The sequence below is a fragment of the Vulpes lagopus genome, chromosome 6 (genome assembly GCF_018345385.1).
Source record: "Vulpes lagopus strain Blue_001 chromosome 6, ASM1834538v1, whole genome shotgun sequence".
In the NCBI taxonomy this organism is placed as follows: Eukaryota; Metazoa; Chordata; class Mammalia; order Carnivora; family Canidae; genus Vulpes; species Vulpes lagopus.
Genome location: NC_054829.1, coordinates 61,124,702 through 61,140,895, shown reverse-complemented (window position 1 = coordinate 61,140,895; position 16,194 = coordinate 61,124,702). Strand labels below are relative to the sequence as shown.

Here is a 16,194-nt window from a genome sequence, read left to right as displayed (position 1 = left end):
GGGTGAGCTGAGTCCTGAATCATCAAGCCCCAACTCTCCATCCCAGATCTCATCTCGCATGTTCCACTACGTGGTTGATTTCAACCATCAATGATTCTTCCTTCCATTAACCCTTTTGTTTTTTTTTTAAGTTCTAGAACTCATGCACCCAGATAAACATGTCTAAACCCATAGATATATGTTCACTTAAATGACTCTCCCTATAAGTATAAACATTTTGCTAACTGCTTTTGAAATTATCTGCAAAAGTAATTTTCCAGCTACAGATGCAAGGTGGGTTCATTAACTTACAGTCACTGAAGACCGTTCCTTGATGACAACCTATTTTACCTCCCCTGCCACCATTTTCTCTCTTGGACCTCTCACTTTTATCTTGCCCCCAGGCTATAAAAAAGGCTTAGGAGTCTGAGATGAGAAGGCTAAGGAACAGAGGAGACCAGCAGCCTGCAGGGCAGGGTGGGGGTGAAGGACCCTTTTGCCAAACCCACCAGGGAGCAAGCTTAGTGAGATGAATTTATCTGAGGGCTGTCTGACAACTACAAGAAGGAATGTTGATCTCGTGGGTGTGACCAGCTCTATGTTGTGAATGTAAACCCTCTAAATTATTACAACCAAATTTTAGGTCCATTGAAAACTCAGTTCCAAAGAGGACTGCATACACATAAAAAAGTATACATCCTTCCAACTGTGTGACTTTTAGAAAATAACTTCTACGTGTATCATTTGACACTCTATTTAATGTTTTAAAACACGTTTCAGTGAAAACATGTTTCATAATATTAAATTCCTAGAAAGGAAGGCCTTATGGAAATTCAATAAAAAGTAAAAAAAAAAAAAAATCATCTTTGAAGACCCAACTGATAGAATTCAAGTGAGAATAAAGCATGTATTTTGTGCATGGTGATGAAGTGCTATAGTTTGGCTGATGGGGATAGCACAGAGTGATTCTGTCCCCTGGATTGGCACAGATATGAGTATGTCCCAGTGCTCCTGGGAAAAGTGAGGCCCTCAGATCACCCCTGAGTGGGAAGGCGGGGGAAGACATTTTTCCTGCTTTCCTTCTCAGCATCATTTGACCAAACCACCCTCATTTAGCCTCATGGTCCATCATCATAAATTAAACCCTCCAGAATCTCAATTGCCTCCTATCTCGATTGGCTATTTGCTCTGAATGTACTTGAATTTGTCAACACTGCCCTGGTGCTGCTGTGTACCACAGGAGCATGGTATGGCCTGGTACTACCACCAGAATTCTAGCTGAATAGCAGATAACTGTGTGTGCCCTTGCCTTGCAGTCTCCCCTCTGTTGAGAAATTCATTCAGGAGAAGTACCCAGGTCCCCAAGAAGTTAAAATTGGGGAATGGAGGGAGGTACTTCATACAAGTAATAACTCAAATTTGAGGTCATTCCAACCACAGATGTCCTTGCCTTGTTTCCATTCCCCAGGGCAACAGGCAGCAGTCCATAGGTTATATATTCATTGATGTGGCAATCCCACTGCATTAGACATTTTGCTTATCTCAGGAGAGTACCCAGAAATGCTGGGAACATCTCTCTCCACACACCTCCTATCCTGGTATAGTGGACAATTAACACCTGTGCAAAGCAAACCCACAGTCTCAATTACCCATGTATAGTTGTTTAACAGAAACATGATACTTAGAGCAGTTGCCCAGATGTTCCCACCTCAAAAGAATGGTTTCAACCTACTAGCTAACAGAAGTAGCTCAAGAGAAAATGACATTGAAAAGCCAGCATAGTTTACTATAGAGGGTTCCATAAAGCTGGAAACTATTCATAATCTGATTTAATAGGTCTGGGAAGCCCAACAGTATGGTATTAGAGCAAATGTATAAAAGATGCCATTCCTGTCTCAGGCAACAAGATAGACTTATAGATACTGTGATTTTTCTGATAGATCATGGCCAAAGGATTGTTTTATGAACTCCATTCAAAGTTGATTATTGCATAAGACATGCTTGAAACCTTACTGTTTTAGTCCTTTTGTTAGGAAAGCTTCATGAGGTAGAAGAACAAAGCTGAATTTTAATAATTCCGTGGTAAACAGTAAGAAGAAAGACGGAGGAAACATATTCATGTCAGTGATTGCAAGCTAAGAAGAAAGGCCAGAAGAGGTGAGGGTAGAGAGAGGGACAGAATTTGGAAGAAAACAAAGTGAATCAGAAGAGTTGAAGAAACAGACTGTAAGCAACAAAGGAAATGACAAATAGAGCATCAGGAACGATAATAGAAATGATGAGATATTCAAGGTGCATGACTGCAGAGAGAGAGAGAGACACCAAGTTCATGTTGGGCTGGTTATAGTACAGAAGGCAAGAGGAGCCAGGGATTTTAAAGAATGAATTCTCTAGCAAAGCTCAAGCCATCCAGCAAGCAGCTTTCAGACTTTAATGTGGAGATAGATACCCTAAGAGTCTTGTTTAAAATGCAGATTCCTGACTCCATCCCAAGACAGTCTGTTTCCTTCTGTCAATGGAACAGGAAAATGTTTTTAAGAAGGCTAGATGATATTGCATTTTTTACGCAGATGCAGGTGATCTTCAGACCTCACTTTGAGAAAACTCTAAAAACAAATCAAAGAAAATCTTACAGCTTTTAACAGCACCAACTTATTAGAAGAGAACAAAGGTGCTTGTAGGTAAGGAATATGCCCTATGAACCTGGCCAGGAAGCATGGAAGACCCACCTAGAATTATTGCCACAGAGCGAGAGATGCTGCAGGTGTGCACTGTGGAGCAAGATCCAGCATAGCTTCTTAAGTTTGCTTTCTGGTTGTAGATCAACCTTTGCCCTTTGCAGTTGGAGATACCTCTCACCCTAATTGAGACATACATACATACATACATACATACATACATACATACATACATACATAAATAAATAAATAAAAAATAATACCTCAAAGAAGCCTCTGAAAATAATTAAACATGATAATTCTGGATTATCTTTAATTAGAGGGAGGCTCTGGTGCACTCTGAGCTTCAGAGGGTCATCCTGCATTTGTTACAAGTGATCTGTCACTGGGTCACGTGCACATTATTCATCGCTTTCACCTCTGATCTTCCCCTCCTCCGAGCACAGCCCTCTGCAAGGGCCCTGCACTTAGGCTGTAGAATAAAAGAAATCCCCTCACGCTGTTCCTGCCACCGCTACTAGATGACATGTCCCTTCCAGGGGGAATTCAGATAGACAGGCTCTTCTCCTTTCTATCCTTCATTCTGCGCTGGCTGCTTGGTGCCAGGCCCATGCCTGTGCCAGGAGCGCCGGCCTATCCCTCATGAGGACTCGGGTCCTTGTTGCTGCAAGAGCAGTGCCCAGGCTGGAGCCAACAGTCTGCAAGCAACGCCAATGCTTGTTATAGGCCCATATAGGATGCCAGCAACATGGAATGAGAAGAGAGGAGGGAGGGAGCGAGAGAGACTTGGAAAAACAACCAGAAATTGAGAGGGAAGCCAGACAAAGACTGTGGCCATCTTTTAAGACAGGCCTGCAACCATCTCTCTGCCTCTTCTGACTTGGTTTACCAGGCCTGTACCTGAGCAGAAAGTGTCATATCTTCTATAGTTGACACCGTCCTGTTTTCTTCTCTCCTTTCTGCACAGATTCAGGGCCCCCCTCAGTGCCTCTGTCCACTGACTCAGGGCTCCTGCTTGCCGCCTTGAGTCAATTGATTGGTTCCCTGACTGCTTGTCAGGTAGAGAGCAGAGGTCCTCTGCGTTCATCCTGGTTCCCGGCAGCACATAGGGGAGCACCTGCCCTAGCCGAGGTGGGCGGTGGGTATTTGTTGAATTCAGAGTGAGGATCATTCTTTCCTCCCTGAAACCAGTTCTTCAAAAATTGTTAAGCTTCACATGAACAGTGTCCCTCAAGACCATCTCCCCAGGTTAGGGAAATTGAAATGTACTTAGAGTAAGTACCATCTCAATTAATACATCAAAATTAGGATACAAATTCTGTCCAGAAACAAGTATGGCCTTCAGGGTCAGAGTTGGGTCTCTAGCCCAGCCCTATCATTTATTTCCAGGCTGCGGATCTGAGAAGTATGCCTTTTCTCTACATCTCTGTTGTCTCCCCTGTAACATTAAGGATAATATTGCCCCTTCGCACAAGGTCATCGGGAGGATTAGATGAGAAAACTCATTGAGAAGCCCCTGATAGATGTAAACACTCAAATGTTTTTCCCTTTTAATTTTGGATTAAGCTGCATTTGGTGGCTTATTTCCTTTTTCTGGTCTTAAAATAACATTTCTAGTGTGCAGAAATACTAATTAAGTAACACCCAATGATTCAGTTAATAGCATCCACTTCACAATAGTTACGTGAAAGTTTAAACACGATAAGACTTAGCACTGCTACCTGTACAAACAGCTGTAACACGTTCCCCACCTCAGCCTTGCCCATGCTGCATTTGTTTTATTTTGCATTGCTTACTAAAGATAAACTTGGATTTTTGACACATAGGGTTAAAAACCAAAAACTAAGCTACTTTTACTCATATTTAATTTGCAAGGAAAATTTGTGTGTAAATAGGAAAAATCTCTCTTTAGGTAAATACAGTCACGGTGTGTATTTGTATGTCTTTGGTACAAAATGATCTTACCATTCTTCTATCTGGTTGTAATGGGCTTCAAGGACTTCTCTTTGCTCTAAATAGGAATATTTACTGATCAAGAGCATGCTGTTGCATTCTCTTCTGCTGTAACCCGAGGAAACAGCACCTTTTCACCTCTGAAACCGGTGTTGCCATATTACTCATGCCAGTCTTTTCTCACTAATTTTATGATTATAATGAGGCAGTGGTGCAGTAGTTAGCACAGATGACCTTCTAATTGAAAGACTGTAAATTCAATCTCCATCACTGGGCACCGACAGAAATTTAAATAAATATAGCTCCTAAAACCCTTGTGATGGGCTGGCCTAATGACCACAGGCTAGCAGAGCCCAAGTCATCTGTCACAGGGGACCGCCGGCATCTTCTGGGTGTTAACTACAGGAGTCATTAGAAGCAGGTTGCCCTCACGAAGCCAAGTGAGCTGAGGGACTTTTCCCCGGGCTTTGATTCAGGCACTGTGCCTGGCTATCCTGTAACATATGCCAGGTCACTTTTTTGTCAAAATGCCTCCAAAAACAGGCGCCTGAACACAAGGGGGGAGGCTCCGTTCTCAAATTGGACCTAAGCAGATATGAAAAGCCTTCTCTACCGGGCCCCCTCTTGTCTACTGCCATGTATAGATTCAGATGCAGTAAGCTGCCCAGGGCTGTGTTGACATCATCCCCTTGCTTACTGTATTCCCCACCATTTTTCACCCCCATGACCTTGGACAGCAATCCAATTCAGGTTTCCAGAATGAACTGCCCTGAGGATCAAGATGGGTATGGAAATGGTCAGTCTGAGGAAGGAATCCATGGAGCTGTAATGCTGGCAACATTTGTACCAAATAATTGAGTACTTGCCCTTGATATATTTCTGACCTTCCATTTTGGCTTGAACGTTGTGCGTATGTCTCTTATTGTGAGCTGCCTTAATTCTCTTTTGGAAACAAGTCGTATATAAATTTTTTAACAAAGTGGCTGCTTTAAAATATGTCCCTGGACCTTGACAGCAACTACCTAAAAATGGCCCCATATTGCTGACAATGCCTTAAAGCTGGTTATTGGGTTGTCAGCATGGTGCATCTTTATCCTGAATATATCACACAAACACAATGGAAATTTCCCATTGCCTTTAAAGTTTTGCATTCTGTATATTTGGTTGTTAGACAAATAGAGCAAGCTTTGCCGACTTCATTTTCATTCTTGGCAGCATGTTTTTATCATAAGGCAGATAGTCATTAATTTACAGAATCAACGCTGGGAACAGCTTTTGTGATCTCATATTAAATTTTCCCCTGAATCCGCCCCTTGGCAAAAATTACTCACATCGTTAAAAAATATTTAATTAGGCTGTAGTTTATACCCAGCTCACTGGGGAAATGTTGGAATTAATATGATTTGCATGAATTCTGTTTCTCTTTTTCTGTCAGAGATTAGTTTTGAATTCAGTTCAGAGGGTCGTTGACACTGCCAAGGACTCACAATCGTGAAGGTCAAACAGGTAGCAAATACTTCCCCTGGGTAGGTTCCCTGAAAAGACAGCTCAAAATTGCTTTTAATTATGGGTTACCTGAAAGGCCACTTGCTGTTTTTATTTTTCCACAGATCCCTGAAACACTGCATGATTGGAAGTTTTAGGTAAACCATTTTATTCCCAACTAAAACAGGCCTGTTTTTGTGTAGAGACAGATACATGTGCCTAGCTGTGCGATGCCCAAATTATTTTCTTAGCTGCTTACTGATTTCTGTGTGTTATTCACAAAGGAGAAAAGTCTCTTCGCTTTGTACTGGGATGTGGATAAAGTAGTCTTATAAGACAGTCAGCCAGCAGAGAGTAAATTTTCTACATAGCAGTGTATCTGCTTGCTTAATTCTCTCACAAGATAAGATACGATGTTTAGTTATGCATTTCCTTGTTTATTCTAACATGGGTCAGGAAAAAAAAAACCTTAGGGAATTCACAATCCTGTGCCATTTTTTTTTCAAAAGAAAATTTAATGGAATATTTAATTAATAATCTAATCAATCAATTAATCTCCGTTACAGAAGTGTTGAAATCTAATTCTTTTTCACAGCTATATCAATAAAAGAAGGGAAATGGCTACCCACTTATCAGGATAATAGGAAACTGTTACAGACACAAAGAAAAATTGACATTGTATTAATTCTGCTACAGTGGCCCTGAATTTGCCAGTATTACCAGAGTCTCCTTCGCATCTTAGACAAATTTCAGTTCACTCTCTGAGACTACCAGATACACCCTTTATGGCATAACCTTTCCTAACGGTGGGGGAAAAAAAACAAAAGTGGTGGTTAGGGTCTTGTCTTTCTTTCTTTTCTTTTCTTTTCTTTCTTTTTTTTTTTTTTTTTTATTCCCAAAGATTTGGGCTTTGTAGCTCTAAAAATAGGCACATTCCAATAATGAAAAGGCATTTAAACTTTTTGGACATTACCTCTGCCTTTATTGTTGAGCTTAAGTTTAAAAAATATAAACCATCTGCTATCAAAATATGTACAGAGCATACCATGCTGCTGACTAGCCAACTGTTGATGAATAAATATTTATATTTCGAATGATTTATATAGGGCTTCTTTCAGCACTGGAAAGATGAGAGTCAGTTTGACCGTTGATTCTAAAAATCGTGTGTCAAGTCACTCACAGGGAATGGATGCCAGGTGTATCTATTGCAATAATAGCCTTATTCCAGAACATGGCTAATGAAGATCAACACATGTTCCAGATTATTCCAAAGTGTTCTAAACTGAAAGAAACTTAAAATGAGAGATGAGAGGAAGACCAGGATTTTTTGAGTACATATGTTCCGCTGGACATTGCCATGCTAATTTACACACATAACCTTATTTAGCCTGCAAAATACCTAGTACAATAAATACAAGTATTCCATTTTAAAATTGAGGAAGATCCAGTTCAAAGAGGTAGAGTATATAGACCATCTTTTTCATTCAGTCCTTTCTTTTACACAGAACCGTGCTGAACCTAAAGAGAATAAATAACCCACACACAATAACAGAGTTTGTCTCAAATATGTGGCTGGAATCCACATCTCCTTCACCTTCTCTCGGGTGTGTCCAAATTTTCCCAAAGACCACTGTAGATCAGCTCAAACTAGAAAAAGTTTTTTTTAAAGATTAATTTATTTATTCAAGAGAGAGAGAGAGCACATGCGTACACATGTGCATATGCACCCTGGAGCAAGGGCAAGGGGAGGGGCAGAGGGCAAGAAGCAGACTTCCCACTGAGCCGGGAGCCCAAGGGAGGGGTTGAATCTAACCACCCTGAGATCATGATCTAAGCTGAAATCAAGAGTCAGATGCTTAACCAACTGAGCCACCCAGGCAACCCGAAAAGGGATTAAGTAAAAGACAGCATAGCCATTTTCCCTATAACTTTATTAGTAAATTTTGCATTATTTGTTTTAGAGCAAGCCAGCTCAATTCTTGTGCTTGTACACGTGGCTTTATGAAATGTTTTACACAATAGGGTAGATGTATACCTTCCCTTCTAGTAGAAGGAAATTCATACAAACAATAGCATATTTACAATATTCTTTTTATTATATTAAGACCTTTATTAACCAGTACTACTGTTTGATTTTTTTTTTTAAATCAAGTTGTAAACTTTTACCACAAATTAAAAATGAGGTTCTTGAAACTCTCAACTTAACCAGACTGGAAACAATTTAAAGATCTTTAAAGGTATATTGAGAAAAGCCAGGCTTTTAAAGAAAGAAAAGAAAAGAAAAAAGAAAAAGCATTTGTCATTACCAAAAAGAGATGTCCTTAAGGTTAAAAATAATAACCCCATACCACACAGATAATGCAGATGGTTCTAGTTATCTGATCAGTGGGCAAAAAGCAAACACTTAAGGTCCTCAACTCCAGTCTTTTGTTCATTATCTTATTGCTGGAATTTCATGTTCGTTTCTTCTTGTTGGATGACTAAACCGGATGGTGGTAGGGATGGTAAGCCAGCATTTACTCAGCCCCACCCTGCTCCACCTCAGAAAGAACAGATCCTCAGCTGAATTGGCTGCTTTTGTGTCCTTGCCATCTTGTGATTTAGGGTTTTCTGGGCGTCTGGGTGGGTCATTAAAATACGGGATACTGAAGCTGAGGTGGCTGCTGACCTTGGGTCTCCTCTTGTTCACTTTCCTTGTCTTCTTCACCGCTGTCCTCTCCCAGGGGGTCTTTGGGAGGAGGCCCCCAGTCGCACAGTGTAGTTACAGACCACTGGTCTACCCTGCACTCCAGATGGAAGGCCCTCCAGCAGCTCTCCCTGCATGGGTCAGTTGCAAGATTGGTCACTGCCTCTCCACTCTGCACCCTGGGCCATGTGGGAGCTGAGGCCCGAAGTAGGGACCACCTGGGGTGGCCTGGCCTCAGAGCACTCTACCAGCTGTCCTTCTCTCCCCACTCTCCCTGTGCCAATAATTCTGCTGGGAATTGTGGGGAGGAGGAGCCCTGCGACTGGAGAGCATCTTAATGGTTAGGGTCTGCCATGTGTTTACTGCCTTGCTCAGAGCCCCAGGGCCTGTCACATTTGCTGCCTCCACACTCTTCCCCCTTCCTCAATGTCCAACTCCACCATCTCTCTCTGTCCCCTTCTCCCTCTCTCCCATACTGGGAAGGCACTTCCTAGGGTCCTGGTTCCTTTTGGCAGTGTGGCATATAGATACATGGCCCTCAGTCATTCCTGGTGATGGAATCATAGAGGTTTCTGACATCATTGAACCATAAAACCATTGCTGCTGTGGCCTTCTTGTCTCCCCTCTCCCCAAACCACCCCCCAACCTCCCACCCCTGCCAGATGCCTCTGAGACAGTGAGAGCCAGTCTTGTGGGGAGGGCAGGTCATGGAGGGGGGTGCGGGGCAGAGGGGTGGCTGCTGGGTCTTGTTCTTTAAATACTGGTGGTTCTGCTCTGGGCTCTGCGATCTGCTCCCTCCTCCCAATACAACTCGCATACTTACAACATTCTTGTCTGAATATATGAAAGCCAAAATATGTGACTTAAAGACAGTGAGTGAGAGAGAGCTATGAAATTGAAGAAATTGTACAAATGCCAATAGGACGAGGGACATTAACTCAGCTTTGCAAAAGGATGCAGGTGACTCACAAAGCCAAAAGAATCCTTTTCCATTTAGTTTTTGCTATTATTGCTGTTTGCTTTTCCTTTCTCCTATAGCCCCCTTATCTGATGAGCACAAAGCTTCTGGAGTCCCTGTTTCATCCTCATGTCTAAGGTGGCCGGTCTCAATATTTCATCCCATGGTCTCAGAAAACTGCAGAGTTGGTAAACATCATGCCATTTGCATCTAGTTTCATTTCTGTTTGAAAATAAATACCATACCCTGTTTTCTTTCACTCTGAGGAGGAATAATAAATCATGAGAACAGTTCCTGAGAATATAGTCTACCCTCTGGGGCCTCCAGTCGTCTTACTTTAGTGGGTCCGCCCCCAACTGCACTCTGAGGTGTTCCCCTGCTGCTCCCTATTCGTACTGTTGTGCTCACTAGGCAAAAAAATAAGCATAGTATCAAATTCCCACTGTCTAATCAGGCTGTTTTCACAACCAGATGTACTTGAAGAGATTATGGTTGAGATACATTGAAAACATGAGTTGTAACAGTTTGGGAAATTTCTAAGTATTTTGCAAAATATTATGCCCATGATGTGGCACGTATTGGTTTTTCTTATGAATCCTGATTCAATGTGAAAGAGTAGACATAATTATTATTATGGCTACTGTTTATTAACTGCTTGTTGTATGCCAAGCACATTACTCATCTCAACAGTCCCAAGCAGCAAAATCTCCATTTGACAGGTGAGAAAATGGAGGCTTGGAAAGGTTAAAGCAAGTTCTTCAGGCTCACACAGACGTTGACATAGCTAGGTTTTAAACCCTGGCCTTTCCAAGTCCAATCAATGCAGTGTCTCAAAGCAGAGCAATGGAGTGTGAGGCAGAAGTGATTCTCTGCCCTGATCATGCACCCGATGTGGGGCTGGCAACCCCCTCAAGTTCAGGATCTCAGGTCTTCGTTCTGATTTACAGTGGTAACAACCCAGGGTTTCAGGGAGGGGGCAGGCAACACACCAGAAAGCATTTTGAGATCAGCAGTCTAATCAAATCAACAAATGTTTATTGAGCACAGTGCTAGGTATCTTGGGAACCATAAAGATAAGTAAGATATCATCCCAGACCTTAAGAAGCCTGCATTCTAGAAAAGGGTTTAATAAGAAGTGTGACAGTGGCTCAGTAGAAAAGTGTTACAACCCTTCAGTTCCTGGAACAAGTCATTTCTATTTCTCCTACAAGGATGACTTTCTTAAGACTGGAGATGAACACTGGTTAGAGAAAATTTTCCTACAGCACACAATAAATTATTTTAAGAAAGAGAGAGAATGGGGGAGTCAGTACATATTTTATCCATCCCTACATTAATACCTCCCCAGACCAGTTCCTGATGACTCAACACTGTTCTGGCCGCTAATGGCAGAAAATAGTCCCCACAGATATATTTTGCACATAAAATCATCCAAACACACAACATTAATTATGCACATTATGTAAAAAGATAATAGTGTTACCTTTACAGTGGGGGGTGGGAAGGAACACATCTCAGTGGAACATTCTGTTCCAGCTGAGGAATGTCAAATTGACTGCAGGAGGTGATAGAAATGCTGACTTTTCCAACCAAAGATTGCCTCTTATTCGAAGTGCACACTCCTCAAAGCTCCTACAAATCTTAGGTATTGATTTTCTGGGATGCCAACTGCACTACTTTCCTGTTTCTCAGCCTGAAAAGGCAGCAAGCCTTGCATGAGCTCCCTGTCACTGTTTCTTTCACCTTTGAGGCTTCCATTCTTATGTAAGTAGACACTGTATAAATCGAGGGGAATTTTTTAGGTACTTCAAACATTTTTTGGGTGCTAGCTAACTCTCTGTCACCAGCATAGGAAGAAGGGATTATCCCTCACAATTACAAGTTATAAACTGGAGAGGCAAAAAAGGTACAGTGCCTTGTCCACCCTCATTCCAAGAATCCATAGTGACAAGGGAGGACGGAAAAAAAACAGACTTTTGCTTCCCAGGCTAGTGCTTATGTCAGTAATTCATGTCATGCCTTTATATGTTAATAGTATCACCTTAACGTGGTCTTTCCATTTATGTCCTTTTCTTCTGTTTCAAAAACTCTGCTTCCATATACCCTGACATACTGGACTATGGCACCAAGTCAAGGACTATGGTTCTCACACTACTCCTCCCAGTACAGTTTTTCTTTCAAGCCAGACCTTTTCGAAAGACCCAAAACAAACCACACCAACATAGAGCCGTTCTAGTTGGAAAGTGTAGTGCCTCCGAGGTACCTCAGGGGCTCCTTAATTTGGCTCCAAGAATCAGTAGGCTCCCTCATTATCTGCCATACCAGGGAGAATTTGAGGAAAAAGATTATGCTTTTCATCAGAGTCTCAAAGGATCCATGAGCCCAGAAAGACCTAGGGTATTTATCTTTCGGTTCAGCTTGAAACTCATGATCATCTCCCACTTACCATCTCCCACTTTATTAATGTGCTTCTGAATCAGACTCAGATGGCTTTGTTGAGGTCCTAACAACTGTAAAGCAGTATTGATTGAAAGTCCTAGCAGATCAGACTTGATAGCCCAAGATGGGCTTCTATTAATATGATGAATGAAGAAGCAAAATCAGTAAGCCACCATATTACTCTAGGATTCAGACACTTACCAAACCCTTGAAATCCACTCATTTCTCAATAAAATTGCGATGCTATTTAATTATTCACTCACTTAACATAAAGGGCATACCTACTGTGTTACTGGGGAGTTGGGCCAGGGAATTAGACAGAAATGGCTTCCGCCCTCAGGAAGCTTACTCCAATGAATTAACAGGTGACGTTCACTGATCACTAAGTATATGCCATATGCTTTGTTTGGCACATTGCATGTGTTATCTTATTTAATTTTGACAACTGTTAGGTAGAAAACCATTACTTACCTGTATTTTATAGTTAAGGAAACAGTAGAGTAACTTGCCCAAGGTGAGTAATGGTTTTGATCCCAGGCCATGTGCCTTTAGAGGCTGCATTCCTAACCAAATACTCTCCATTAGAAGCATGTCAAAGTAAATATTAGAAAACCTTCCAAAACATAGCCCACTTTGTGTATACCATTATTCATTAAACTGTACCCTCCTGTCCCAAATACCTAAACAAATGTTTTTAGTCTAAGAAACATGCCCTTCTTGTCTGGCTATCCTGGAAGGTGCCTCTTAAATGTTCAGCAGAAAAGGCAGGAACTCATCAGTCTCAGCTATTAGACATTATTTCCAAATGATGCAATTAAAACTAGAACAAGAGACTCTGTAATTGTGGACAGTCACCTATAGCCATTAGATTGTATGAAAGGGTTGGTTGTAAATTCAGTTAATAGGTTACCAGAAAACATACCTTCAACAATCTCGATTTCATCTTAAAGAAGCAAGAAAGTAGCATTACAGGAATAATGACTCATTAGTGACTTGAAATTGGGATTATTTGGCTTTGTTTTGTGTCCTTAGACATGTAAGGCTGAAGGGAAACCGAGTGAGGTTCACTAATGTGAAAACCTCTACATGATTTGGCATGGAGGTTTGAGATCATACCAGCTCCTCCCTGGGCGGTTCTCCTGAAGCTCAGAGAAGAGCTGGGGTTTTCCCGATGGAGGAAATGGATAAGTCAAAGATATGCAAGATTACAAGAGGTATATCCCTTCTAGCCTGGAGCCTATGAGGAAAACAAATACCTGGGTGCTAGTAAAAATGGATGCAGTTTGCCCACTGGCTCGGTGATGCCAAATGGGTGAGCTGAGAAAACATGCTGTGTTTTCTGATGCAGTCCCAGATCCTCATGAAAGAGAATAGGTACAAGCTTACCAGTCTCTAGCAGTTTAAGCTGCCAGGTCCCAGCCATCTCCATCAGTTCATTCTTGAGATTTTATTCATCAGAATTCATTCCAAAACACTGAAACTATTGCCCTTGAGGCTTTCGTGTTCTTTCATGGATAAAGAAGGCTGCAGCTGAGTCTTCACAAAAGTTGCTCATGAAATCCTTGAGTCATCCTTGTTTTGATTTGGTTTTGTGTTTTTATATTCCTCTCGGTATGGATAGCATGAAATTTTCAATTTGCAAAAGGATTTAATCAACAGCAAATGTTTTGAATCAGATTAAAACCCAAATACTTTAAGAGCTATGTATTTATTCTGTCCTGCTGGGTGCAGTCATTTTATCTTGCTTCTGAAGGGCAATGCAAAGCCATAGATGCTCCAATGAATTTCCTGCAACAGATAGGTATGTTAGTGGTTAACAGTGATAAATGTTTACCTTAAAAATCCTGGGTTCTTCCTTAGAATTTGCCCCCTTCTCCTTGACACATCAAAAATGGGAAATCATCTCTGAGACTGTTTTATTTGTCTGTGTTTTCGGGACAGCACATTTACATACTCGCGAAGGCAATCAATATAAGCAAGCCCAGGTCTTCCAAGAATCCTTAATTATATGTCTAAGAATGCATATGTATTCACATGTAATACTTGTGTTTCTGCAGTGTTTCCCCCCACCTTTTTGAGCTGACATGTGCTAAGACTCTTTGGAAGTGGTAAAATCAAGAGTGTAACAGGCAAATGCACAATGAGTTGTTAAATGTGATGGCAAAATAAAAAATTTTTAAAAAGCTTCAGTCAGTATGATCAGTTAAAAAAAAAAAAAAAGACAGCCGGCAAACTGTCTATCATGTGATGAAATTTGACAGTAGGGATTATGGCTTTGATGGACCAGAACAGCTAATAGAAGAAGCTGACATTTTTGAAACCCTGCTAATTAAGGGTTCCTTCCTTAATATTAAAATAAAGTCTTTGTCTGGGTTTTATGGTTGGAGAATCAGGTGTTTTCATTAATATATGCCAGTCAGTCTTAATAAGCTTGGAGGGCAGAGGAAGTTATTATTGAGTGACCTTCTACAAAATAAGCATGTTGCTAAGGGCTCTAACCCTGCCCTGTTCAGACTGATGAATCTCATTTCCAATGCAAAAGCTTCACAAGAAATCCAAGTATTCTCTGTGCAATCACAGAAAATAATCCTTGTGTCTCTTGTAATGTCCAGAATTGCCACTTACTACACTACTACTGTACAATGAATATTACAATACATATTATTTTTCTAGCACAATTGTCTACATTTCTGAATTGCCCAGAATAGAAAAACTTATTGTGAAGACACTTGTATTGAAAAGTCAGCTCATTTTAATACTTTTCAAATAGTCATCTACTCTGTTCATGAATTATAATGCTCCGAATACATCTGACAATACTGGCTTTGAAAAGGAGATATGTCTATATTATTACATATTCATTTTCAAATAGATTTCAAACAGATTTTAAACCATTCATTGAAATTCATTGAAATGATAAATTCACAGTTGGATTTTGATTGACTCTTAATCCAATTTTACTTTTGATAAGTTTTCACCCCTCTCTTCCCACCCACCCCCAACCTTTCTCAACCAATATGTTTTTTGTTCTACTATTGGTTTTTAAAGCAAAACTGATGGGATATGGTAAAACTTGAAGGTTTTGATAACTATGTAAAGCTTGTCAAATGAATTGGTAAATTTAGTTAAAATCAGTAAAGGACCACACTACAGGTGATTTGTCTGGCTAATTTCCAATATACCAATGCTTCTCTTATAGAAACAGATGTGCATTACAAGTAACTGTTGATTCACATCCAGAGCACCACTTTGAAAGAGTCTTTCAGTTATTGAGCCGTATCTGGAAACATGCAGGTAGCTAAGGTGGCTGGTGTTGGGATAATAGATCAAACACCTTGAGTTTTATGGTTACCCAGCATGAACCAGCTGCTCCTTATCTTGAGCTCTTTCTGTCTGTCCTAGGAGGAGAAGTTGGGTAATACCTCTGTTGCTGGATGCATGGTCAGGTAAACAGACAACAAACCTATTTAAGTCTCTTTGGAGAAGAAAGGAGCTAGATTAAAAACTGCACAGTACATCACAGGTTTTGTGCTCACCCATGGGAAATAAAAACTTTCCATCATAAAAACTGAATTAATTACAATATGCTAGGTATAGGAACAAATGAGATACAAATCTTAGGTTCAGGGCTTTAGTATGTGGGACAAGAAGTTCAAAATGGCAATGATTTCACCCTTAGGTTTATTGGAGTCAATTGCCTTTGAGATACATACTTGAGAAGAAAAAAAAAGACATTTCCTATAAATGACTTATTGAAGCTGTTTTTCAGTATTTTAAAAAGGAAAAATAAAAAGGTTAGTGAAGACTAGCATAGATCTATCTCCTTAGGGCCCAGATCAATCATCTTAGTGTTTATTGAGCCTCTACCTGATGCTTCCTTCCCACTGTCCTGGGCTTATGTAGCACACTACCTCCTGCCCTTCTGTGCTCCAGTGTAGTTAGAACCCTGTGGTATCTTGGATTGCTCCCTTCTGCTCATCAGTCACCTGTCCTTTCTAATTTTCTTCTCTGTATAG

The 16,194-nt window shown here is 40.8% G+C and overlaps 1 protein-coding gene and 1 long non-coding RNA gene across 7 annotated transcripts in view; one reads left to right on the top strand and one right to left on the bottom strand.

The window, feature by feature from the left end:
• NPAS3 (neuronal PAS domain protein 3) overlaps window positions 1–16,194 on the top strand; it is an 841,567-nt gene that overhangs the window by 689,895 nt on the left and 135,478 nt on the right. The window lies entirely within an intron of this gene.
• The window catches only part of LOC121493613, a 76,242-nt gene that overhangs the window by 6,785 nt on the left and 53,263 nt on the right, over window positions 1–16,194 (bottom strand). For both annotated transcript variants that reach the window (XR_005988514.1, XR_005988515.1), the window contains exon 3: window positions 13,565–13,966. This is a non-coding gene — a long non-coding RNA (uncharacterized LOC121493613). The remainder of the gene's footprint in view (window positions 1–13,564; window positions 13,967–16,194) is intronic.